Source organism: Podarcis muralis, chromosome 1, assembly GCF_964188315.1.
Source record: "Podarcis muralis chromosome 1, rPodMur119.hap1.1, whole genome shotgun sequence".
Classification (NCBI taxonomy): Eukaryota; Metazoa; Chordata; class Lepidosauria; order Squamata; family Lacertidae; genus Podarcis; species Podarcis muralis.
In genome coordinates, this window is record NC_135655.1 from 117,008,347 (window position 1) to 117,035,836 (window position 27,490).

General features: G+C 40.2%; 1 protein-coding gene across 4 annotated transcripts in view; it reads left to right on the top strand.

Moving 5' to 3' along the window:
• TLK1 (tousled like kinase 1) overlaps positions 1–27,490 on the top strand; it is a 66,344-nt gene that overhangs the window by 1,972 nt on the left and 36,882 nt on the right. The window contains exon 1 of one of the 4 annotated variants that reach the window (XM_028749961.2): positions 1,360–1,379. The exons of the other annotated variants lie outside the window; for them this stretch is intronic. The gene's annotated coding sequence lies outside the window, so the exon portion shown is untranslated. Of the gene's footprint in view, positions 1–1,359; positions 1,380–27,490 lie in introns of those variants that run through there. 4 annotated transcript variants of the gene reach the window in all.

The window sequence follows — 27,490 nt, forward strand, 5'->3', positions numbered from 1 at the left end:
GCTCTTTGGCTATAGTGTTTATCTCAGGGTATTGAATGGCTCTTGCCTTTTGTTTTCCTTGTGGGGGGAGGCTTGGGTTCCCCTCCCCCTTGCCTTAAGCACTTGCTGGGCAGCATTAACTTTCCATATGAAAAACGTTAAGATTTTTGAGAAATTAGATGCTGCCAATCTAGAAGACACCTCACATGTCAGGAATATCATTATCAGCAAACATTCTTAAAGATTTCATTTTAAAATGCTTAGAGCCGTGGAAATATATAGTGGAAGTGTTTGCTCTCTTTCTCCATTCCAGTACTCAGACTTGCATCACTCATTGTCACTTTTGCACACGTTCCTAGATAGGAAGCTGACAATAGGAAGCTCAGATTGGCATGAAAACCAATACCTGAAATGGTTGGATATACAGCATATGTTAAAAACACTGATGTGGTAGGCATTTTGGTGTTGGCCATTACTTTGGGAAACTTAAGCTCAAGGGAGAAGAGACAAAGTTTTATATGTGAACCAAGTTTATTAAGCTACTTGCTTTCAGATATTGTTTAACACCAGTAGTGTGTACTACCTATTTTTTTAAAAAATACTAGGTCAGTATTTTTAGACTATGTTGTAAAAATCTGATTGGACGTTTTTTGTTAAAGCTGCTTCAAATATATGAGTAGAAAAAAAATGCTCATTTTAGAGGTTATATAGCAGCTAAAGTCCAGTATACACTCTTAGATTGGGTAGAACAGATTGTCATTTATTTACTGTGCTGAGGTGTCAGTCTGTGGTTTGTTAATTCAGCTTACAAGGCCACCAAGGAATGCAATTGGTTTAATACTGTTTTAGAAAGCAAATTGGTATTTGATTTTTTTAACTCAATGGGAAGCAAGATGGTATTCAGTAAAACTGAGAATTTGTATGTCACATGAAAAGTTTAATCCAGCTTCCCACAACCTTCAGCACTTGTTATAAAACTGTATGTTCTCTTGTTGTATTTGTTTTGGCTGTCTGATTTTATGTTGTAACCTCTAAAACAGAGCACCTCCAAAGAGAGAACTTTTTGCTTTACTGTATGAGCGCATGTGTAAATGTAATACTTTCTGGCTGTATAGTAGGGATGTAGGATCTCAAATTTTCTGCTTTCACTTTTAAAGCATCTGGAAAAATGTACAGGTATGGCGAAACATGGACAAAGGCTCATAATCTTAATATATGTGCAGATTTCTGATTTGCTAAGCCAGTGTTTCGTTTGAAGTGTTTGTCATCTTAATCTAGACAGTTGTCATTCATTGGAGGGCACTAGTTCAGCCTAGTTTGGAAGATGCAAACCCCTGAGAAATGTTTTCATGTGTTTCTCAACAGAAGACTATCTTCTTGAAAATGAAATACTTAATAAGGTACAGAGTTAAAGATTTCCTAGTAATTGAAACTGAATTTGAAGCCTTCACATTATCAAAAGGACTGTCATTGTCTGAATTACGTGACTCCATTGTTGAATAATCTCTGAGTATGTACAACCACTGCTCAAGATGGAGTTGATTGTTGTGTAATCATGATAAAGGCAGAATAACAAAGTTCATCGTTTAGAATCTACTCTGAGTTGTCTGAAATAGATAAACTTTGTGCATCTTGTTTAATGTGCGTTTTGATTAATACAGATTTTAGCAGTATAGTTGGTGCCCACCTTGTATAAAAATCCTATGCATGTTTAATTGGAATTAAGTCCCAATAGTTTCAGTGGGACTTCATGTTGCAATCGTAATGCAAACTTACCTGAGAATGTCAGGTAGCTGCAAAACACTGTAAGGACTGCTGTGTTCTTACACTGGAAGTGACATCACAAGATAAGAACAGGAAGTCCCCTAGTAAGCAATAGAACATGATAGCATATTTTACGTGACATAAATTTTGTTTACATGTAAACAAATATGACAAATAATTCTGGATTTCTGAAGTTCAATTTTGAATGTATGTCTTTTGGTGCTGAGTAAGACTTCTAGCTCCATGCTTGGTGTAAGCAGACAGTGGCTAGAAATGTGTTTTACTGTTCTGAGACTTCCAAAAATATCTTAGTACCTTGTGACGCAACTGCATGTTACTTGCTTAATTTTCAGGTAAACCTTGGCTACCTATTTCCATGTTACCCATGGAAGATGCTTATGTTCATTTACAGTAGTGTTTATATTTTTGTTTGGATCGCTGCAGGGCAGACTATCCCATTAACTTCAAGGAAAACACTACACAGTAAGCTATAGTCTTTTAAGGCTACAATCCTAAGCACACATACTATTATGGAGCAGGACCCACTGAATGCACAGGATTCAACTTCTGAGTAAACATGCCTAGGTTTGCACTGTAAGTGTGATATGTTATCCACTGGTACTTTGTTGTTGTTGCTGCCCAGTCTTATGATTTAGTTGCTGTTGAAGACAGTGCTAATATTTCTTTATTGTATGTGATATATCTTCTGTCTTGGTAACAAGTATGTCCCCACTTTCTTGAGAAATGATATCAGTTCTCAAACCTGATCATAATTGGTATCTGAGTATCAAGGTTCTCTGTAATCCCTGCAAGCAAGACTTGGGCTGGGGTGAGAGAATGCAGTAGTACCTGACTTGAAGATACCATTGCTCTAGCGCAGAGATTCTCAAAACTGTGTCCATCAGATCCATTCAGGGACTCCATGGGAAGGTTGTAGAACAGTAAAAAATATCCACATTTGATCTCTCCCCCCACCCCACCCCCTGGACTTGAGATCAAGGCCATTCTAACTTGGGCCCGATTATCAAAGGGGCAAAAATGTCCCCAGTCTAGGTCAAATGTTTTTGTAATGCAACTGGTTTTGACAATGATGCTGGTATAGAAGGAAAAAAGTTTTCCCTTTATATTCATTGTGTTAGACCATGGTTGTTAAAATATGTATGTGCTTTGATTAGTAGAATATTAATGGTATCCTGAGACCCCTGCCAATTTTCAAGTGATCTGTGGAGGAAAAAAGTTTGAGACTGCTGTTCCAGAGGTATTGGCCCCCTGCCTTTCTATCTGCGAGCTGTTAAACTGCTAAGACTTAGTGGTGGTAGAAGCATGTCCCCTCTCATAATTTAATTGGTGCTTCATGTTTGGGACATGAACTTAATTCATTGCATGGGCCGCTATTGCTCGTGTCAAAACAAAACAATAACTTACAAAAAGGTTATCTTTGGGATAAGGTGGGCTTGTGAATAAAACTCACATTGACAGAGAGGCATAGTTTTCTAACAAGTAGATAATACGTGTTTAATAACTAGTTCAGGCTCTTCTTGCATAACTGTTCCAAAACACTTTCTTACACCAATGATGGAAATGAAATGGGTTCTAGAGTATGTGCATAAAAATACCCTATTAAAACCGAGGTGACCATTACCTTGATTTGAGGTAACTTGAATGGGGAAATAAACAAATCCTCTAGAAGTATTTTTAGATTTGTGTAGGAAGTACCCAAATTGTCCTTTTTTAATTAAGAAAAAGGAATGAGGTGAGTTTTCCCTCTGACAATGATGCTCAAGTTTCCAGAGGAAGGTCAAGCAATTTATTTTTGATTAGGTTCTAAGCAGCTGCTTTCTGCACTTAAATTAACTGCAAGAACTTGACTTTCACGTTTTAATTGAAGTCTGGAAGAATTATCTGATTCATACAAGTCCAAAGCTCTTTTATGTGATAGCCTCTCTTTATCTTATTTTGAAAACTCTTGATGCCTCAGCTGTTCCTGGAAAAGCTATACACCTTGAAAGCTATATTACTGTTTCTTTACTGAAATTCCAAATGTTAAAGTTGTCTGACTTACGGTAATCAAGAAGTCTGACCTTTCCAATTCACCAAACCAAAGTGAATTGTAGCTGGCCATGTTTACTTAACAAAACTTAGTTTGATGTAGGTCATATGTTAGTTTGCCTCCCTAGGTTTCAGCAATGCCAAACTCAGAAATGGCCTCTCCATTACAGATTCTAGTTGTTGTTGGCATCCATATTTCTCAGGAGGCAATGGAAGTGAAGTCAAACTGTTAGAAACGGGGTGAAGTCAAATTGTTGGAAAGTTGCAGTGTCTGCTTTGGCTGTAGAGACTGATATGGGAGAGCCATGTTTTGTTGCAGCTGGGGCAGATGAAAGCATCCAGTTGTGCTGCTGCAGCTGCACCGTGGTGTTTCTTCTCTCTGCGTTCTTCCTAGAGGTCATTCCTCATCTGGCCAATACTATGGATATATGACCTGTCAGTCTCCAGGCACTGTGGTTGCCTGCAAGAGATGTTGCCAGCCTTCATGTCACCTTACAGATGCTAACTCACATTGCAAAACCCTTTAGTAATTCAGTTAGGAATTACTGTCCAGCACACTAAAGCTAATGTTAAAGAAAGTATTAGTCATCAGTATTACTGTATCGTTGTTAATGCAGGCTATGCAACCAGTATCAGTGCTGTGTTGGTATTTCTGATAATCTGCTACTCAAATAGAGGCCTATTATGTGTATTGTACTTAGTAAATATAATAATAATAATAATAATAATAATAATAATAATAATAATAATAATAATATATTTTATTGCTTATACTCTGCCCATCTGGCCAGACCTTCCCAGCCACTCTGGGTGGCTTCCAAGAGGATTATTAAAAATACAGTAAAACATTAAAAACTTCCCTAAACAGGGCTGCCTTCAGATGTCTTCTAAAAGTCAGATAGTTGTTTATTTCCTTGACATCTAATGGGAGGGTGTTACACAGGGCGGGCGCCACTACCGAGAAGGCCCTCTGCCTGGTTCGCTGTAGCTTCACTTCTCACAGAGAGGGAACTGCCAGAAGGCCCTTGGAGCTGGACCTCGGTGTCCGGGCTGAACGATGGGGTTGGAGACAATACTTCAAGTATCCTGGGCTGAGGCCATTTAGGGCTTTAAAGGTCAGCACCAACACTTTGGATTGTGCTCGGAAACGTACTGGAAAGTGGTCCAGTTTAGGTGTGTTGGGCTTTAGGAACCTGCTTTATTATGTGCTCAGATCCCCTCCTGCAGTTTCTGGTAATTATAGTTTGATATCATAACTAGAACAGAAGGCACTACTTGGAAAGGATTTCTCATGTTGGTTTGGAGGCAAGTTATGGATAGCTACTGCAGGCTACACATGACACAGGTAGCGTGGCAAGGAAGTGGAGAAGCCAGTGTGAAATCAAAGCATGTTGCCCAACCATGGTTGTGATGTAATGTCTGAACTGTCAGTGGACTGGTTTGTATGTATGCCATGCCTAATAAAATGTGAGCTGTTCCCGAATTAAAACAAACCATGGCTTGTTCCGTAAAAACTAGGTTGGTTTTCCAGCTGCTTTTGTCTTATGCTTTTGCAGCTTGATAATCATGTGGGTATGGTCAACCCTCATCCTAGAAAACTTTTTTTAAAATGACATTGGAAGTTACAAGGGGTAGAGAACTATCCCACAAAACTGGCAATTTAGTATAAAATTGAAAAGGGTTGTATTACACTGAAACACATAATAGTGTAATGGAATATTTTCTATCCCAAGCCAATTCAAATGTGTATTGATGTGGTAAAATGTTACAAAACAAAGCCATGCTGTGTCAAGAGGACACTTATTTGCCTCCCCTGGATAGTGTTCGCTTGAACAGCAGCATGGGCATATCTATCTATTTTATCGCACCCAACTGGGAGGGGTAGTCAATGCCACTAAAAACGGAATGAGGATTCAAATTGACTTGTAACAGATTAGAGGTCTGGGCCCAAACTACCAAAATGAATTTCAGTAGGGACAAATGTAAGATTCTGCATTTAGGCAGGAAGAATCAGCTGCACATATATAAGAAGGGGACACCTGGCTTGCCAGTAGTGCATGTAAAAAGGAGCTAGGGGTCTTAGTAGGCCACAGGCTTAACTTGAATCAACAGTGTGATGCAGCAGCAAAAAAAGCTAATGCTATTCTAGGCTGCATCAGCAGAAGTATAGGTGTTCTGATCAAGGAGATAAGAGCTATTTGACAGTGGAACAGACTTCCTTGGAAGGTGGTGGACTTGACTTCCTTGGAGGTTTTCAAGGCAGAGGTTGGATAGCCATGTCATGGATGCTTTAGTTGAGATTACTGCATAGCAAGGGGTTGGGCTAGATGACCCCCAGGTTCCCTTTCAACTTTACAATTCTATGATTCTGTTATATCCTTTGAGGGAAGGTGTGATTAATAATAAAAATGAATATAACTATGCCTGTGTCTCATTGAAACACTACCTATTTACTTAATGGTTCTCCATAGTGGTGCCCAACCACTGTAACTAAATTTTGAGGCCTTGCCCAGTGATTCATTGCTTCCTTTATTCCCACTCCCTTTTGCAGGTGAGGTGGGGACTCTGTCTCTCAGTCAATCTCTGTCTGACTCTTTTAATGAATCTGTAATTGACTTGTTGAAGATTTTGCAGGCTGATAAGAGATTGATGTAGGTTATGGTAGCTGCATCTGCACATCACAATAAAGCATGGTGCCAGGCCTATCATGGCTTACTATGCAGATTCTTGCTGCCTGATTTTTCTAGTTTCATTCCTTCCCTGGTGCAAGTGGGAGAAACAGAGGACAGAATTCACCGAACGATCCCTGTCGGGGGGCTTCTGCTTGTGCTTTCCACCTTCTCCCCCTGCATGGACCCCCATGTAGCCCCTGAAACTGGCACTAGAGGGATCAGGAGAATCCCCAAAACAGCACATGGGGGGGGGGGAGATTGTTCTATTTGGCAAGCTGATAAGCGCTGGATTCCACCCAAAGTCTGGAAGCAACAATTAAACTCTGCTTCCTGTTAATATCCACACATCATGGTTGGTTGCTTCCTAACAAGCCATGGTTGATAACCAGCCTTGAAACCATGGTCTGTAGATTTAGGAATTATGACTTGTTAGGAAGCAGCAAACCATGTCAATGCAGAAACCATAGTTTATTGCGGTAAGAAAGCAGAGCCATTGTCATAGGAAAAATAAAAGTGTGTTAAATATTGATTATTGTATATATATATATATGGAGTGTAGAATCATAGAATCTTAGAGCTGGATGGGACCCAAGGGTCATCTAGCCCAACCCTCTGCAATGCAGGAATCTCAGCTAAAGCCATCCAACCTCTGCTTAGAAACCTCCAAGGAAGGAGAGTCCACCACCTCTCGTGGGAGTCTGTTCCACTTCTGAACAGCTCTTACTGTCAGAAAGTTTTTCCGAAAGTTTAGCCTGAACCGTCTAACATACGATTATTGGTTACAGAAACTAAGTAGCATTATATATGTGGCTTGATAAGTTTGAAGCCTGAGAGCTGTTTTTATTGCTAGTGTATTGAAGTGATTGGGAAGAAATGCACTGTAATTCTCTGTGTGAATTAAATTTCAATTTCAAGTGTGCTTGAATAATTTTCTGCTATTTTCTAGTACTGTGACTTATAAGAATTACATAGTTCAACAGCTACATACCAAAAACAATGTTTATTGTCCATTGATGTCTGTTGCGATGAGTTATACTGCTGGTGTGTGCCTTTACTGTTCAGTTGTAATAATCTTTGCTGGACTGCCACAAGTGTGATACAAAATAGTTTGAAATGTGAACAAATGAGAACCAAGAAAATGTTCCTAATACTACTTTGGCTAGTGTCTTTATGCCATTTGCATGCATAATATAACATCCTGATGACTTATTTTTCCCGTGTGTGACAAATGTCCACCCAGCCATTTATTTAAAACTTACTGTATGCTAGACATTGACATAGTCAGTGTAAACTAATTCACACTAAGTCACAGAATTTTTGAAAGATGTCTGAAAGAACCAGTTTCAAAAAGTTCCCTAAATATGTATTTAAGAGTGACTAATTTCTTCATGTACTGTGATTCATTTAATTTTTTGTTTAAAATCACAATTACATGTTTGTTCCTGGTGTTAAGTTGTATAAAGGTTACTGTAACTTGAATGCATCTTCTGTTTTTCTTACTTAGTAACATATTAAGATTTGTCATTATATAGAACAATAACAGAGATGAAAAGGGGTTATAAATAAAATGACTAAAAAATTACATTTTGAAATTAATGCATTGGCTTACATCCTAATTATTTGATCCATGAGTAGGGAAAAAATGCTTTTAAAGAAATTTTCAACAAAACATTGGTATCATTGGGCCTTTGGGGGTTAAACACGATGACCAGGAATAAAATGCATGTTCATATCATATCAACATCTCAGTTAACATTTCAGTCCATTACTTTGGAAATGTTGGAACTGAAGATTCTGCTATCTCCTTGTAATAGTTTCTTTGGGATGCATTCTGTTTGATTATCTCAACACTCTAAATATAGTTAAATGAATACTATCCTTTTCAGCAGTTAAGATCTTTTGCAATGTATAGATTAGTTTGTATCACTTGCAGTTTGGATTAATATAGATCAAGTGATACATAACTGACCAAACTAAAATTTTTCACTTTTATTTGGTATTGGGTGCTGCTTTATTGAAGCTTAATTTTTTCTTTTCAACAACATGGGACCACTGCTTCTTGGAAATTTCATTTTCTAGCTGAAGAAACCATTTTGCAAAGTTTTGGAGAAATGGTTTCAGCCCATTCTAGAATTTGATGAAGGCAGTTATTACACATTTTGGTTAAAACAGAGTTGAGTCCAATAGCTAGACACTTCTGCTGACCGAAGGAGATGGTGGCGAGAGAGGGAGAGGTGGCTTTTGCTGATGTCTCTTGCAGTTCCTAAAAATCTGCTCCAGATTCGCAGGCATGTCCAGAGTTTGTTTTGGGGGCCTAATGTGGCCCACCGGTCGATTCAATCTGGCCCCCATGGCAGTATATGTTCTGGGGTAAAATCCCTTAAAAAGCTCAACAACTTTGGTCGGCCCTCACTCATGTTCACGTCATCAAATCTGGCCCTCTTTGAAAAAAGTTTGGGCACCCTTGCGAGGGTTGGCAGACCCTCCAGAACAAGGTGTGAGGTGGCACAAGGGGCTGCAGGGGGAAGAACTGGTAAAAGCAAACCCCCCCCCCCCCATTTCCTCTACCAGAAACGTTTGCTGGAACTGATTGACTTCCACAAGTGGAAGGAGCTTTTCTCTTCACAGAACACTAGGTCTGGATCCAACCCATTGTATAGAGATTCTGGTAGTTCTGGGCTGGTTAGTGACTTTTGCTGTTGGTATTACAGTGGTACCTTGGGTTACATACGCTTCAGCTTACAGACTCTCCTAACCCAGAAATAGTACTTCGAGTTAAGAACTTTGCTTAAGGATGAGAACAGAAATCGTGCTCTGGCGGCAGTGGGAGGCCCCATTAGCTAAAGTGGTGCTTTAGGTTAAGAACAGTTTCAGGTTAAGAACAGTTTCAGGTTAAGAACAGACCTCCGGAATGAATTAAGTACTTAACCCGAGGTACCACTGTACAGTCATATCTTGGGTAAAATGTGCTTCAGGTTGAGCGTTTTCGAGTTACGCTCCATGGAAGTAACGGAGCATGTTACATCTGGGTTTCACTGCTTGCGCATGAGCAGATGCTCAAAATGATGTCACGCGCATGCGCGGAAGCGGCAAAACGCGACCCACGCATGCGCAGTCCTGTCTTACGTTCTACTCAGGATGCGAACGGGGTTCCGGAACAGATCCCGCTCGCATTCAGAGGTACCACTGTACATTTGTTTACATTTGATTCACATCTTTCAGGTTTGTTAAGATCAAGGAACTACCTAACCTTTTAATGTGGATGGGTGGGCAAGTGAGGGGAGGTAGCTAATCATACAGTTGTGACCGTGATTGCTGTTGGGATGTGAGTTTGTCATCTGTGGTGAGTTAACCACAGCATGACTACTACTCCCACACTGACCAGTTCATTTACAAGGATATGAAATTCTGTTTGACATCTTTTTAAATGGTTCATGGGAATTAAATCCTTGCATCCTCCTGAATGGCACTGGAATGGAAAAGTTGATTATATTGAATAGTGCCTACTGGTTTTGTAAACTTTAGAAAATGATGCATATGATGATGCCAGGTATATATTGGTGCTTTTGAATGTGTTCAAGTGTAGTGTGACATACTGATCAGTTTTGGGTTTAGTTTCAATTGTAAATGCTAGAATGGAGTTGTTATAATCAAGGTACTTCTTGATTATTGAAAATAATTTGTATACTTTGTTGTTCAAAATGGTGTTGGTTAGAAATAAGAGAAAAGGCTTTTAGCAGGTAGGAAGAACTCGCATCCAGAATTCTTTCTTAAGTAATCTGTTACTCTTCCACTTCTGACAAATTGAGTTCTACATAACTAAAAGGCTTGCATATTGTTATACAATAGATGCCACCAGTTTTCATATATATATATAAAAAATGAAATTAATGTGGCAGCAATTGTTCCTATTCCCTGGAGAGAGAACCCAGCATAACATTACTGAATTAAAGGTAAAGGTACCCCTGCCAGTACGGGCCAGTCTTGCCAGACTCTGGGGTTGTGCGCCCATCTCACTCAAGAGGCCGGGGGCCAGCGCTGTCTGGAGACACTTCCGGGTCACGTGGCCAGCGTGACATCGCTGCTCTGGCGAGCCAGAGCCGCACACGGAAACGCCGTTTACCTTCCCGCTAGAAAGCGGTCCCTATTTATCTACTTGCACCCGGGGGTGCTTTCGAACTGCTAGGTTGGCAGGCGCTGGGACCGAGCAACAGGAGCGCACCCCGCCGCGGGGATTTGAACCGCCGACCTTTCGATCGGCAAGCCCTAGGCGCTGAGGCTTTTACCCACAGCGCCACCCGCGTCCCCATTACTGAATTAGAATGTGTTTTTTTAATGTGACACTGAAATTTTGTCTCCCTAGGAAAGTGTAGCTTCTACAGAAAATTGTTGTCTCTAATTATTGTTATATTACTGAATTATGGTTATTCAGTATCGGTATAATCAGGAGTGTTTGGATTCTGGTTTTGAGTTGTGTTCTACATAGCACTCTAACAGACCTAATGCTATATCTTGTAATTGACTGATTCTGGTATCATTTTGTGTAAAATATATTTTTATTTCTCTTTACTTGGTTTTCAGTCACTTGATGGAAGTACTCTTTGACCCTTGGAAGCTTATGCCAAATTAAATTTAATTTAATAATACTATTTAGTTAAACATTACTATTAGCTATTTAGTTTTGATTCTGCAATTTAAATTTGTGTGTGTTTCTGTGCTCCCCAGATTATTTAGTAAGCCTGGTTCTAACTACTCAAATATTTGGTGCATCTTGAAAAAGTCAAAGGATATGACTGTCATAAAAGAACATTGTGATGTCAGCACATTAAAGTCTATTGCCCAATGTATATTTCAGTGAAGGGAATTCATCATCATTGTGATAGTTGTCTACAGGTATGCTGTTTTATTGTGCTGTTAAGTTTTTTCTCAAATGCAAATTCTGTAGACTAATACACATGCTAAATGCCATCAAAGTGAGGTTAGTGTACAGCATTTTTGAAGTTTTATATGTTCATTTCTCAAGCTTGAAAAAGTCTAGTTCTATCGTATACTTCTGGGCCATATTGAAGTTAAACACATTGACTGGTATTTTAAATGCTCTTTATGTAGTACCAGATGTGGACATGCTTTATAAAGCAACACATTTAAAATAGGCGCTTGTCTTGAAGCTTACAATATGAGTGAAGCAACAGGAAGATGGGAACAAGGGTAACAGAATAGGAATAAGAATTCTTACTTTAAAAGATTAGTTAGATTCTACCTGAAATACCAGAACATTGTTGCTCGATTCAGATGTAATATCAAACTGTGTTTTGTCCAGGAGTGCCGTTCATGGCATGTGGGATCCCTCTTCCACTCTTGCAAGCTGGTTGCACCATAAATTGTTTTCCCTTCTTCCCTAGCTGTTGTTGGCATTCTGTATGCAAACTGGATTTGGGAGGCTAGCAGTATGTAAAGTTCACCAGTTTGGACATAATAGAAAAATGATGCTTAGTGAAAACTGAAGCAAGGGAAGGAATATTTGTATCTCTGTGGGTACTCTGGACCATGGTTGTACAATGTGTCTCATGTAATCAGGTGTTTGCAGCAAGTCAGGGCCAGTTTGTGAAATCTATTGGTTCTCCTCTTGTGTATGCATGCAGGTGTCTCATAAAATCTGTACTGATTATATGGGAATCTCTCTGTTCTTGATTATTCTTGACATTATTACGGAAGTTTTAAATAAGGAGTTGGAAATCCAAAAAGTACCCGTGTGGTTCTCAAATTTGTGCTTTAAAAAATAAGGTGTTAAAAGGATTTGGGGTGGATAGGTCACTAGAATATTATGAAAAGCTTATGATGTGCAATTTTTTGTATGATTCCTAAAAAAAGCATATAATTATTTTGAGGTGAATCAAAATGTGGGTATAATATGGAATGAGTACGTTGGAAATGTAGACTTTGCATTGCTGGGTATATTAGCTGCCTTGGAATGTATTGAGGCTTTCTGTAAGCTGAGCTTGGCTTAAGAATCCAAAAGTTATACTGTAGTTGGTGGCATCAATCAACAATCATTCATAAGTAAAGGGGTTTTTGCGTATAAAATTTGTCAATCATCTAAAAAGATAAGTGCAAAAGAATAATACAGAATTTATAAATGTGATCACAGGTGGCATGCAAGAAGGTGTGCAACTGTGTTGAGCTGTAACCTAATTGTTGTCTCATTTTAAACTTTTCTAAGAGGCAGAACTGTTCAGGAGTTTTGTAAGCTCCCTTGAATGCCATTTTGGCAGAATAAAGTACAAATAATAAAATATCAAGAGTTTCTATGCATGGTAGAGAGTGCCTGAACTCAGGGCTAGCCCTACTTCCTGTTACATATTTGCAGAGCAAATGTCTCAAACCAGGAACACATTAAGTTGTCAGAACACAATTTGCTTTAAAATAAAAATTACAAAATCTGTCTGGCTTCAAATATCTCTTTTGGAGAATGATAAATTATTATTATTGTCTCGCCGCCCAGTTTCAAATCTTTCATACCTGGGTAAGGTAATTGAGAGAGCGGTTGCTGAACAGCTTGGTAGGTTTCTGGAGGAAACATCGGCTTTGGATCCATTCCAGTCCGGCTTTTGCCCTGGTTATGGGACTGAGACAGCTCTGGTTGCCCTAACAGATGATCTCCGTAGACAACTGGACCGAGGCGGGTCGGGACTGCTGATTCTTTTAGACTTGTCAGCAGCCTTCGACATGGTTGATCACAATCTTTTGGACCACCGCCTTGCCAATGTGGGGATTCAGGGCACAGTCCAACAATGGCTGCGTTCCTTTATCTCAGGTCGGGGACAGAGGGTGGCGCTAGGGAAGGAGATGTCGCCGTGGCACCCCTTGGATTGTGGAGAGCCGCAGGGTGCAATCCTTTTCCTGATGCTTTTTAACATCTTTATGCACCCCCTTGCCCAGATTGTCCGGAGTTTCGGGCTGGGTGGTCATCAATATGCTGATGACATCCAGCTCTTATCTGTTGATGGATGGCCATCCTGAATCGGCCCTGGACACACTGACCAGATGTCTGGAAGTTGTGTCTGGATGGCTGCGTGGGAGCCAGTTGAAGTTAAACCCTTCGAAGACAGAGGTCCTCTGGCTGGGTTGGGACGGCATGGGGTTGGGGGGCCAACTCCCATCTCGTGCGGGGGCTCAACTTGTGTCAGTGCCTTCTGTCAAAAGTTTGGGTGTGACCTTCGACGCCTCCCTCTCCATGGAGGCGCAGGTTGCAGCTACTGCAAAGGCGGAATTTTCCCATCACCGCCATATCAAACAGTTGGTCTGTTACCTTTCCTGCCCTGATCTGGCCACAGTGATCCATGCGATGGTCACCTCCAGGCTTGATTACTGTAACTCGCTCTATGTGGGGCTGCCCTTGAAGTTGTCCCAGAAACACCAGCTGGTGCAGAATGCCACAGCGAGGCTCCTTAACAAGGTCCTTGCTGCGGGACCACATTCACCCAGTGCTTTTCCAGCTGCACTGGCTCCTGGTGGAGTACAGGGTCAGGTTTAAGGTGCTGGTTTAGACCTTTGTGGCCTAGGACCCTCGTACCTACAGGACCGCCTCTCCTCGTATGCCCCACGGAAGACCTTAAGGTCCATAAATAGCAACACTCTAGAGGTCCTGGGCCCTAAGGAAGTCAGATTGGCCTCAGCCAGGGCCAGGGCCTTTTCAACACTGGCTCCGGCCTGGTGAAACACTCTGTCTCATGAGACCAGGGCCCTGCGGGATCTGATTTCTTTCCACAGGGCCTGTAAGACAGAGTTGTTCCGCCTGGCCTTTGGCTTGGAATCAGCCTGATCCCCTCCCCCTCTTTCCTTTTCTTTCTGTGATGGAACCCCTATTTAGGGACTTCCCTGGCTTTTCTGGCCCACGTAGGACCAGTCTGGATAGTTGGCCTTGGTGAAGATTTCATGTTTTCTCCCCGCAAACAGTTTTTGATCTGGGCTTCCACTGAAATGAGGCTGCATTTTAAGTTGTATTTTAATCAATTGTTTTTATACCTGATGTTAGCTGCCCTGAGCCCGGTCTTGGCCGGGGAGGGTGGGGTATAAATAAAATTAAATAAACAAATAAATAAATAAATAAAATTCAGATATTATGCATATGGAACTGTGTTTAAATTATCCAGATGGTCACTATAGGTGTGGTCATTGTATATGTTGTCCATAAAGTTCGAAAGATTGTTTTCCTCCTGTTGATAATAAAAAATGTGTATTGAAATCTTTAATTATTACATCTCTATGTTGTATATGCCATTATGTGTCCATGTTCAAAATTATGTGTTGTTCAGACCACAAGACCTCTTTTTGAGGATTACTGAGCACAAATCTGAGAGTCATACTAGAAATTCAGAAACTTCATTCACCATGCATTTTCTGGAATATTATCACAAGCCTTCTGATTTAATTGGTTGTTTTTAATAGAAATAATTTATTCTGTTAACATACAATATTCTTGAACTTTCCCAAGGAGTAGTCCTTTGGATGCACAACTTAAACACAATTTCCCTTGCTGGTTTAAATGACAAAATGAATTTAGCTGTATTTGCATTTTCATAAACAATTTCATCTCAAAAATAGTGGATATAAAGATAGAGTTTCTTTTCAGGTAGTAGTTCTACTAATGTATAATTTTTCTGCTTGAGTAATAGCATATTTGAGAGTCACATCTTTTGGTGAGATGGATTGGCAGCTGATTCCCCCTATATTGAATTTCAGTTATGCTTCATTTTGTGAGCAGCAGTGGCATATTTTGAGCAACAACATAGCTGGATTATAGGTTTGTATTTTTACTTTATACAAACTTTTTATTCTATGCTAGAAGGACTTATAATCAAACTATCCTTTTAAATTACAGTCTTAGGAGCAACAAATCCCTTGTGGTGTAGCTCTAGTCATTAAAGGTCTTGTATAAGAACCTTATACAATAAATTTATAATGGTAATTTATTCCTTTATAATTTTTGATTCCATTCAAACGAATGACATAATAGACTCTATTATATTTATATATAATTAAGTTGAAAAAAAATGAATACAATTTGGAAAAATCAAACGAGAGGCTCTAGGGAGATCTATAGCTGTCAATTGCAAGACCAATTTTGTTTCTGCTGAAACATCTCTAACATCTGTACTGTTTGGAGAAATTGTAATCGTCACACAATAGTGGCTATCATTCATGTTTGTTTATGTTCATTTTATATGTAGTCTTAAACTGTTGACTCATAAATCACTTTTTATACATTTCCATTGCTTTAGGGCAGTGGTGGCCAAACTTGACCCTCCAGCTGTTTTTGGACTACAACTCCCATCAACCCTAGATAACAGGACCAGTGGTCAGGGATGATGGGAATTGTAGTCCCAAAACAGCGGGAGGGCCAAGTTCAGGTGATCTTGTTTGTTACTCATATGCTTTGGGACCTTCTCCATTGTTTTGGTTGCTTTTGAAGAATAATTTCTTAAAATAAGCCAATTGTTAGCGTAGCAGTGCCAGACCTGTCTATATTATTTACCCAGGGAAAACATCATAGAGGTAAATGTGTTGGAATGTTCACCCATCTACTGCTTTTCTCCTTGCAAGTCTTTCTCAAGCTCTGCTCACTTCCATTAGTAGCAGGTGGGGATTGTGAGGCGGGGGTGGAAGGGTGCTCACCTGCTGCTTTTTAAATGGAAGTTGGGGGGGGGGCTCTCTAGTTTAATGGCAAGTTCAGTCTTGTGAACAATAAGCAGATCTGCTGTCAAATAGGTAGGTCCTTCTCCCCATGTCCTTCTAGATTCATAGTGTATTTGTAGTAGAGAATCCACAAAACACTTGAGGGACCCAGAACCAATCTTTCCCCCATACTTTCCGGATTAAGATGCTAAGGAAATGGAAGATTGTTTAAACAAGTGATTAGTCAATGATTCCTTCTGTGCTCTGTCCGTGGTCCTATTTCAACGTGAGACAAAATTGCACTCCTATCCCTTACACATGTAAAATGGGATCTAGCTTTAAAATGCTGGTTAGGAACAGACTCTGTGTAGCCTTAAGTGTGCCCAACCCTCTGTCAACATGCGCTAAAATACGTTTGCTCCCCTAATAGCACTGGGGGGAAACTCCTAATAAAACTTCCACAACTCTTGTTCCAGGTAATCCTCAACCTTGGTGAGGTGTGAATTGCTATGTGGTGTTTCTCAGGGCCCCTCTGCTTAACTTCCTGAAAAATAGATGTTTTTACACTTGCAGTTTTGGGAGTCAAATCTACCACAATTGGAATGACTGAGGGGGGGAAATGCATATAAAGGGCCTTGGTATTGGTTGCCCTGCATAATGCAGTTTAAACCTCTTAGTGACATGCCATATCTACAGATGCTTTACCCAGAGCCTGTTCTGTCTATTTCAATAGAGGAGAAGAGCATGACCGGTAAAACATCCCTCCTCCTCAATATTTAGCCTATTTTCATAATAGACTGATCACTCCCTCCCTTAGGATTATGTGCATGAGCAAAGACACTGGGTGGGGGAAGCCTGGAGTCAGTACTGAGATGACATTAAGCATTACTTGAAATCTTGCCCATAAGGAGGAACAATTGTCATATTTTATTGACCTGAATGAAGTATCTACCATCAAAAGTGTGTAGCATCCTTGCTTTCTCTGTTTGGGCAGCTAGATCAGAATACAGACCAAGACCACAAAGAAGAAAACCTATTTAGAAATGATGGTATCTCCAGTTTATGTTCCATTGAAATATTTGGTTTGGTGGATCACTCTACAATTTTTACTTAATTCCAAAGTTTTTGCTGAAATGTCTTAAGTTAGATTTTTAAAACTGATAGGAAAATGCTATGTGTTAATCCTGCTGTAAATAGTGTGTGCTATATTCAGACTTGATATTGTATACCTTGGATTTTGAGAGCCATTTTTCAGATTTTGGCAGACTGAGTTTATTTCTTTGCGGTAAATACTACTGTTGCTAAAAAACACTACCTCAGAAATGCCATTTATCTATTCTTGTATTGTGCTGTTAACCAGCTGTATCCCTTTCAGCTACTTTTAGCACAACATCTTAATAGTATTGGTATCTTACAACATGGTTGAGAAAATCAAAGTGTTCATAATGTGCAGAGTAATACAAGGTTTTCTGTTTTTTTTTAAAAAAATAAAGCAGTGCCACAAAATGAAATGCAGGTAGTCTGTAAATCTTCAACAGAGGCAAGCTCTTTAAGATGTTAGAGTAAAACTTATGAAGGAAAATCTAAGTAAGAATTTCAGAAGCTGCAGCTAGTCAATTTTGGGGTGATAGAAGATGCTGCTTCTACAGACCAAATATGGTCTTGCAATACATGGGAAATATTATGTTTACAGGAAGAGATTGTCCTACATTTTTGGCAAGGACCACTGATAAAATTGAATAACCTATTCTAATAGCCATGCAACTTGGAGGAATTTTTGGGGGGGCCCAGTAGAATGTCCTTTCATAGATTGCAATTTCAAAGTATTTCTTGTCAGATGGTATAAATTAACTTAGCTTTCTGTCTGTGCTTTGCTTTGAATTCCGAAGAGATATACTTTGATGTTTATAGGGCATCACACCTTGCTCTCTGACTTGTGGCAAGGAAATATAAATAAAGACAGAGCACAGATAATCTCTGACTTGAGTTCTTACATGTGCTAATATTTCTAGAAAAATATTTTTAGGAACTAGTGTGTCCAACCAGCTTTATACAGGCTGTATACCACTTGCACCCCAACCTGTTTAGGGAGTTCTAGGACTCTTTAGTGTCAGAGAGGGCACTCAGGAGCAGTTATGTCAATGTGCCTGGCTGTCATTCCATACCAAACCAAGACCTTGACAGTTTTGCTGGTTCTGGGTTTTTGAGAATCCCCAAAGCACATTCAGTAATACCTTCCTAAGTCTTCATGGGTGGACCACCCTGAAGGGTACCCTACACTTGCAGCGGGTGGGTGAGATTGTAATACCCAGCTTCACCAGATAATAATCTGACAATGACAACAGGGTTAATTCACCCCCTCCCAATACCCAGATGCCCTCCTTCACAAGGTGGCGAGGTTTCCTGGTGAGTAAAATGGAAATATTACAGACCACATCCACTTCTCCCTCTCTGATCCTTCAATCAAGGTTGATGCCTTCTGGGCAAAGCTGAGTCAAATCTACTCAGTCCAACACTCCCAGGTCTCAGTAATACAAGCCAGATCATAGAATCATAGAACTGTAGAATTGGAAGAGACTGCTAGTGTTATCTAGTCCAACCCCTTGCTATGCTCAAAGCTCCCTCATCCACAATCAACTCATGGATGAACATGGTTTTATTAATCCCCTGGCAATAATGGATTAGCCAGTTGTGTTTGACTTGAGATGCTTTAATGACATTTACTAATGGTTTACCAGTGTATTTCCAAAATATCAGTTTATTGAGATTTCATAGGAACGTGGTTGAGCCAATCTTTTATTTATTATTTTTAGTTACACCTTGCCTTTCAAATACATAATCAGGGTGACTTTCAGTAAACTATTAAACACATCTGAAGCCTTAATATATGAAATAATGTGTTGACCAAACCCGTCCTTCATCGGTTGGTATGTGAAGCACTAAACTTTGCTTCAGGAAGGAAGTTAGGTATTCCAAGAGAATGAAGTAACATATTTGCCCCTTAAATACCATAAGTGACTGCAGTAGTAATGTCCCATTGCTGTTGCACTTTCGTAATGCCTACCATCTCTAGCTGTGAGGACCAAGATGCAGGACGAACCCCAGTCTTGAACTTTGTGGGAAGCAATCGCAAGGCTCATGAACTGAACTTCTGTCAATGTTTGTTTGGCCTTTTAAAAGGCTGTAGGAGACTGGTTTTCATTTCAGTAGTCAAAATGTCAGCAGGTGAAAGGTGTCTTAGGAGCTGGTTGGTTCAGGGATATTCTGAGGCAGAATGGCTTGGAGTTTATACTAGTGCTCCTTACAGGAAAATGATTTTTATGAGCAAAGATTTGTAAGTATTTCAACCAACATGAAAACAAAAGCTGCTTTGTATTGAAGCAATTCCTGGAGCAATAGTGGAAAAGCACTCATTACTGTATTGTATAGGACACGGACACACCACAAAAACACACACTTGGAGCTGTTCCCAAGCAGTTCAGTGAATTTCCAGATACCATTTGTGTCAATATTCCGTAGCCATCTACATCAAAAGTTGCAGAAAACTCTAATATATGTATATGTCAATACTTGATGTGCATTTCAGAAGATGATGCAATGCAAAATACGTTGTAGTTCGTGCATGTTTAAACCTGCCATTACCGCTTTTGCTGTCCCATTAGTTGGCGTTTGTGAGAATGGTTTTATGCTTAACTAGTATTTGCAGCAATCGAGCTTTGCATATATTTTCTGAGTTCTGAAAATACGTTAATAGTAGCATAATCCACCTTTGCAAAAAATTTGAGAAAACTGCAGTAATGATCTTTGATTATTTTAGAGAACAAGGCTTTAAGACTTTCCTAAACTGCTCTGGATAACCTGCCATTTGCTTATTTGCTCTTAAAAAAACACACAAAACCATAGAATTTTAGAGCCTTTGTATCTCTGTGTGTGAAAGTGGGAGAATGAAACAACTGGATATATTTTTGCCTGCTTCTCTGAATTCTAAGTGAGGTCAAATAATGATACTTATTATTGATTTTTTTTTTTTTTAAAGTCTCATCAGTGTGGGAATGCAGTAAGAGTTGCATAAGAGAAAATATAGGCCCCCTACCTTGAAGAGTTTAAGGTTCTAAATTAGAGTGACCATGAAAGTTCAAGGGACAAACTTTAACTGTGTGCCAGATCTCTTGCATGAAGTTTGCTCTTACGGATTGCTCTTGAAGCTAATATCACAGTCCTGTATACAATAGGCATTTCAGTGTGGAGAGTAAAATATTTTTATTATAAAAACTTGGAATAGGTTTTTTCATTGTTTGGAGCTGTGTTAAGAGTAAATGCTGCAGTACTTTATTACAGTGGTACCTCGGGTTAAGTACTTAATTCGTTCTGGAGGCCCGTACTTAACCTGAAACTGTTCTTAACCTGAAGCACCACTTTAGCTAATGGGGCCTCCCGCTGCCGCCATGCCACCGGAGCACGATTTCTGTTCTCATCCTGAAGCAAAGTTCTTAACCTGAAGCACTATTTCTGGGTTAGCGGAGTCTGTAACCTGAAGCGTATGTAACCTGAAGTGAATGTAACCTGAGATACCACTGTACTTAGATTTTTTTTACTGTTGGAACTTGGTCACCAGCAAGTTGTCTTTTATTTGTTCTCTTTTATTTATGTTAATACCCCATGTGGCTTTGACAAAGTACAAAGTGGCAAGTATAATGCCTTTGCTAAAACTTTCATGCCCAGTAATGTGTACTCAGTAATGTTCTATAAGTATGATAAATAAAAATTGCACCATATTTTGAAAGTTGTGCATGATTATTTTTTTAAAAAAGTTTAGATATGGCTTCATTGTAGTTCTTCTGAAGTTTTGGTAAGTCTAATGGAGGCTGTTATGTCTTCTGTGTTATCTCGTAAAGGGGTCCAAAACTCTGACCACTCCGCAGGAAAATCTTGATAAAATTGAGTGAATGTATATTGAAACAAGTCAAATTCTTCCCAACCCAGTCTCACGGGTTTTGGTGCCATTTTAGGCTACTGAGAGTTGGAGAATATTGAGGGGTTTTTTTGTTTCTGTTTTTTTGCAAGTAACATACCTGGGTTAGGGTGGGAGCAGAGAACTAGCACGCCATATTTCTTGGTGATATCAGGCCCCCCCCAATGTGTTGCTTAATTTTTTATATATATATATATATACACACACACACACACACACACACACACACACACACACACATTCTGGTAGGTGTTACCTGTGTCAAAAAACAATAATAACAGAAAATAACATTGATACAGAAAACACGCTGCTTCTGATTTTTATTGCTGTTTCTAAATTATAAATCACATGTAACATTTTAACCCATATCATTTAAAAAAATACCGTGGTACCTCGGGTTAAGTACTTAATTCATTCCGGAGGTCCGTTCTTAACCTGAAACTTTTCTTAACCTGAAGCACCACTTTAGCTAATGGGGCCTCCCGCTGCCGCCACGCCGCCAGAGCATGATTTCTGTTCTCATCCTGAAGCAAAGTTCTTAACCCGAGGTACTATTTCTGGGTTAGCGGAGTCTGTAACCTGAAGCGTATGTAACCCGAGGTACCACTGTATGAGCAGTTCTGTCTGATTAATAGTCTTCAGAGATAATGATTATAGTGGTACCTCAGTTTACGAACTTAATCTGTTCCGGAAGTCGGTTCTTAAACCGAGGCACACTTTCCCTAATGAGGCCTTCTGCCGCCGGTGCCCTTCCACCGTTTGGATTCCATTCTTTTCGCAAACCGGGACACTACTTCCGGTTTTGCGGAGTTCTTAAACTGAATCGTTCGTAAACAGGACTGTTCTTAAACTGAGGTACCACTGTAAAAAAGGTAAATTAAAGGATCCCTGACAGTTAGGTCCAGGTGCAGATGACTCTGGGGTTGCGACGCTCAACTTGCCAGCGATTGTCTGCAGACAGTTTTTCCAGGTCATTTGGTCAGCATGACTAAGCCGCTTCTGGCGAAACCAGAGCAGTGCATGGAAACACTGTTTATCTTCCTGCCGGAGCGGTACCTATTAATCTACTTTTTGGCGTGCTTTCGAACTGCTAGGTTGGCATGAGCTGGGACCGAGCAATGGGAGTTCACACCGTTGCATGGATTTGAACCGCCGTCCTTCTAATCGGCAAGCCCAAGAGGCTCAGTGGTTTAGACCACAGTGCCACCCAAGTCCTGAGGTACCACTATAGTTGCCGGTATATATCCCTTACTAGTTTTCCTTGTATAGAATTCAAATCCTGATGACATTGAACATTGAAAAATTCATTGAGTTAATAAAAATCTAGGTACAGTAATCTGGTCATATCAGGTTTGAGAACCTTGAGGTTTTTTTCTCTCTGTGGTGCATCACTTATATCAGGTCTGTAGAAATATGGTAGCTAATCTCTGGTATCCAACTGGTAGCCAATCTTTAGCTGCCGGTAGCCCTATTTTTAGTACCCAACTCACTAGGGTTTCCCCTCTGTACTATTAATTATTCTTACCAGTATATAGTTCAAAGTCCAAGGTCTTTCACCTATGGGTCTCAGATGTAGGTGATGAAATGCAGTGTCTTCTCTTGATTCAGGTGTAGCTGGTCGGAGGGCATAGTTGATTTGTGTATTAGTGAATAGGTAACGGAGGCTAGTCGAAGCAAGTATAAATAAGCTGTTGTGGGTAAATGATTATGTATGAACAAACACCAGACTAATACTGCCTGCCGCATCAAAAAAGGCAAAGTTTTCCTTGGAAGAAGTCATGTTTATTAATGTTACAAGAATCTTCATGGGATAGAAGTGAAGACTGTATTTGAAAGGTGCTTACATGAGGCAAATGATGGAGTTAATCAGCCCAGCTGACTCTTACGTCAAGGTTTGGGGAGATCACTGTTCATTGGAGCATGGTTAGAACATGTACGAGTCGTTTTCCTTAATGATTTACTCCTGTTGACTTGAGAAGGTTTCTCTTAAAAATGGAAGGAGGTTAGGTGAGAGGAGCTTTTTATCTGGATGCAGTAAGGTATTTAAAAGCAGTTGAGACAGTATTGATCTTTTTATTGGCGCCTTGTGTTTCCATTGGCAGTGGGGATAATATATCAATGAAACGATATCCTGCTGACACCTTTATGAGCCAGTTTTGCTAATTCTTCTGATCTGCTCTCCCCCTTTAACTTGCTATTGTTGAACAGATTGAGGGAAATACTTTTTTATGATCCTTTGATTCCTGAGATGCCGCTGCTTGTATCTAGTATCAATGCAAGGTATTTTGAAGTTTGGTAATTCAGTAGATGTCAAAGGCACCAACTAAAGACATGTTGCAATGAAACAGTCACCTGGGGGCAACCAGACATGTTGGTGGCATTCTTACGTGTTAGAATTCCAATCCCTGCAGAATTCTTTTAAAGTGGAGGGAAGAGATAGCAGTATTTGAAGCACAGAAAGGGTAGGGAGATTTCATGATTACTGAACCCTCAGGCTTCCTGAGCACTTCTCCGTGACATTTCCTTCTGTCTCTGTCTGTCTGTCTACCTACCTACCTACCTGGCCCAGGTCACCCAAGTGAGCTTCATGGTCAAGTGGCAATTTGAACCCTGGTCTCCCACATCCTAGTCCAACACTTGATAACCACTATACCACACTGGATCCCCTGTTGGGGATCCGAGATAGAAAGTACCGGTAATTCTATGGAAAGGAAAACACTGTAGCTCACACCTGGAAATAATTTATCCAAAGGCAATGCCACATATTTCAGTTCTGGGTAGAAATTGAGGAAATGGTTCGTTATGACGGTGCAGATCTCCATATTCACTCACTGATTTTAAAGAGAGGAGAAATTTACATGTCTTTTGGCACAGAAGCATGCAGAATGGAGAATTAATGCTGTAAACAAGAAGATTAGCTTGCTCTCTGGGTGTGTACATGCAGAGAAATGAAAAGAGCTAGCAAGGAAAGATACTACAACCTTGATTTTTATCAAGTCAAAATTAGAACCAAATATTGATCATTTCAATGCAAGCTTCTATAGTCTTATTGACAGTGGGTAGTGATTAACTGCTGGTGTGTTTGAAACATCTGTCCTTGCATTATATGAAACAAGTTTTTTATATTATACGACTCCTGAAATTGTACAAGAGTGAAGACATGTGTAAGAGGATGAATGGGTGATATTTATAAAATTAAGCAACTTGCTTGCCCAAAGTTGAAGTGCAATAAAATACATCTGATTGTTTTTGAACTTGTTCCCTGAGTGCTGCAAATTCAGTGGAAGGGTGGGCTATAAATACTCTTTGTAGATAAATACGCCCCTCCGTACTCATTTGGATAAAAGTAAAATTAAATTTCAATATTTTTAGAAAGCAAAGATAAAACTTGGGCTTATTTCTTACAATTTTTCATGGCACAATCTTAGCACTGGTAGATGATATGGAAGCACAAGTCCATCCATTGGAAGAACATATATACTGTACTGTACTTTCCTTCTCTACATACCTGAGGCAATAAGACCTATCCCAGTACTTATTATTCATGCTTTTCCTGAAACACTAAATGGCTCCCTTGGCCATTGGCGGCACAGCAATATCCAGCTATGCTTGTACTCTTAACAAAGATTACGACAGTTCTGAGTATGTAAGCAGTTGTATTCATTACTACAGGAACTTGATTATACTATTCAGGTTTTTTGAGAATATTTTGAAGTAGTCCAAGTTTGGTCATGAATCAAATTGAGGAGCTGTTTGATATTATTTGTAAGGTGTATACCGTATTCTTCGCTCTATAGGACACACTTTTTCCTCTCCAAAAATTAAGGGGAAATGTGTGTGCGTCCTATAGAGCGAATGCAGGCTGCGCGGCTAAGCCCAAAGCCAGAACAGGGAGACAGAGCGCTGTGCAGCTACAGAGGCTGTCCCCGCAGCCAGAACAGCGAGAGGGAGCACTGCGGAGCACTCCGTTCTAGCTTGCGGACGGCTGCGCAAAGCCTCCGCAGGGCAGCGGGGTGCCTTCACCCAACTGCCCTTCGGAGGCTACGAAGGCTGTACGAAGGTGGGGGGAAGGCTGCAACGTTTCCCCCCACCGCCAGCCCCACAAGCTCGGGGGACAGCGGGAAGGCGGCGCGCCGCCTCTGTGCTGCTCCTCGACCTGGTCTTTGGGACTGGCGGTGGGGGAAAGCAGCGCTTCCCCCACCACCAGCCCCAAAGAGCAGGTCAAAAGGAACCCAAAGCCTCCGGAGCCCAGCGGGAACTCTCGCTGGGCTCCGGAGGCTTCGGTTGAACGCACAGAACGCACCTTGTTTTAGAGGGGGAGAACAAGAATCCCCCCCCCCCGTTCTCCCCCTCCTATGGTCCGGTGTGTCCTATGGTCCGGTGCGTCCTATAGAGCGAAAAATACGGTAGTTCCGCAGTAGATAATAGCTCCCGTTATTCTTTTGTTCTGCATTACTTTGGGCAGGCAACTGATACATCTTTAAACAAACAAAGCCTCTTGTAGCGTTTTAGTTAGATTCCTGAGCAACAGCGCAAAGATTCGCTTGTAGATTTTATATAAACATAGCTTGCATTTACAAACTACTTCTGATGACAATGAAGCACTAAATCTAAGCTCTAAACATTTTGCTTTAAATGGGTTGTTGTAGAGTGAGCCGCCTTGAGCTCAGATTCTAACAGCTCAGCTCAACTGGGTTGTTCTGTTGTTTTAGTCTGCTTGTCTGGATTTCAGACACAGTCGTACCCTGGATCCCGAACGCCTTGCAAGTCTTAACGTTTTGGCTCCTGAACGCTGCAAACCGGTGAGAGTTGCAGTGAGTGTTCCTGTTTGCAAACGTTCTTTGGAACCTGAACGTCTGACACAGCTTCCAATTGGCTGCAGGAGCTTTTTGCAGCCAATCAGAAACTGCGCTTTGGTTTCGAAACATTTTGGAAGTCGAACAGACTTCCAGAACGGATTCCGTTCAACTTCCGAGGTACCACTGTACTTCAAATTTTAAAGACCTTGTGTAGAAATGGCTGGCTCTTCAGATGCTCATTTCTGTGCAAAAATTCATGGTTAGGCAGTGCCTTTTATTTGTACCAACAAAAATGTAATTAGGTTCTACTTGGTGCTATACAGATTTTTCAGCGAGAGCACTGGTCTGTTCCTCCCATTTTTGTAAATATAAAATGCAGCTGGACCTCCAAAACATACAGGAGTTTGGGTAGGAGGAAAACAAAAAAGAATTCGCTAGTTTTAAAGTTGACAAAATTGCAGATTACTTTTTAAAAGATGTGTCAGCTAAAAAAGTAAATATATTACAATTATTCACTAGTTGAAGAGAGAAGGTAAGAATTAGAGTCTTATCTTCAGCAAAGTTCAGTATTCTCCAAGACATAGACAATGGAAAGAAAGTCAGGGTATTTGTGAAAAAAATCTGGGTAATGACTGGATTCTACATTTTCAAAAATGGATCAGCTATTTTTTTGTATGCCCTAGCAACCTTTGTGCACATTGTAACCTGTGTAGTACCTAATAGAGCCTAATCTAATTAAGTCTGCTATCTTTTCCTGTACTCCATCTTTAGACTGTGACTAATGCAGACACCATGGCTTCATTATCACAGCAGCTTTTTCACTATTTAACATCCAACTTAATGAAGAGCACTGGAGAACTTGAAAGATATCTCACTATGCTGTGACATTTTTCTTGGTTCAAATGAAGGTATTGCCTGATAGAGGATTTTAGATTATTTTCTCATGGAACAAAATGGCCCTTCTTCCTTTTCCCTTTTTTTCTTTTCCCTTTCTGAATAGTATGTGTTAATATTCTACAAACGGTCTATTGCAACTAGTAGAGAGCTGGTTCTAACTGGTCACTTTTCATGCATCTGCCCTTTACTATTTCTTTTCTTTTTGTTGCATGTGTTGAAGTAGAACAAAAGGTTGTGCTGTTTTACTGTTTAGTGCTACAACTTGAAGGATGCGTAACGGGTCATTAGATTTTCAGTGTGTGTTAAGCATCTAAACTTAACATGCTTTGACTTAGCATGCTTTGAAAAGTGATTACAGGACTGAAATGCTGTCTCTTCCACACTGGAATGGACTAATAGGCAGTCTTTTGGATGGCAGTAAAAAGGAAAAAGCAGGCAATTTTGGTTTAGGAGGGTGATTATCCAGTGTTGACAGTGCAGTAGAAGAAAACACTGGTAGGGCACCCAATTTTCAACAGCTACTGTTGAACTTTGCACTGTTGCCACATATTTTAAATCCAGAGAAGAATTTAAATTTATTGGTAAAAGCAAAAGCTTTTCTGATAAATAAAAGCAGTTCTGTTTTCAAGGGACAGTTAATTGTAATAATTTAACAAAAGCTACCAATATGACTGTGCCGTTAT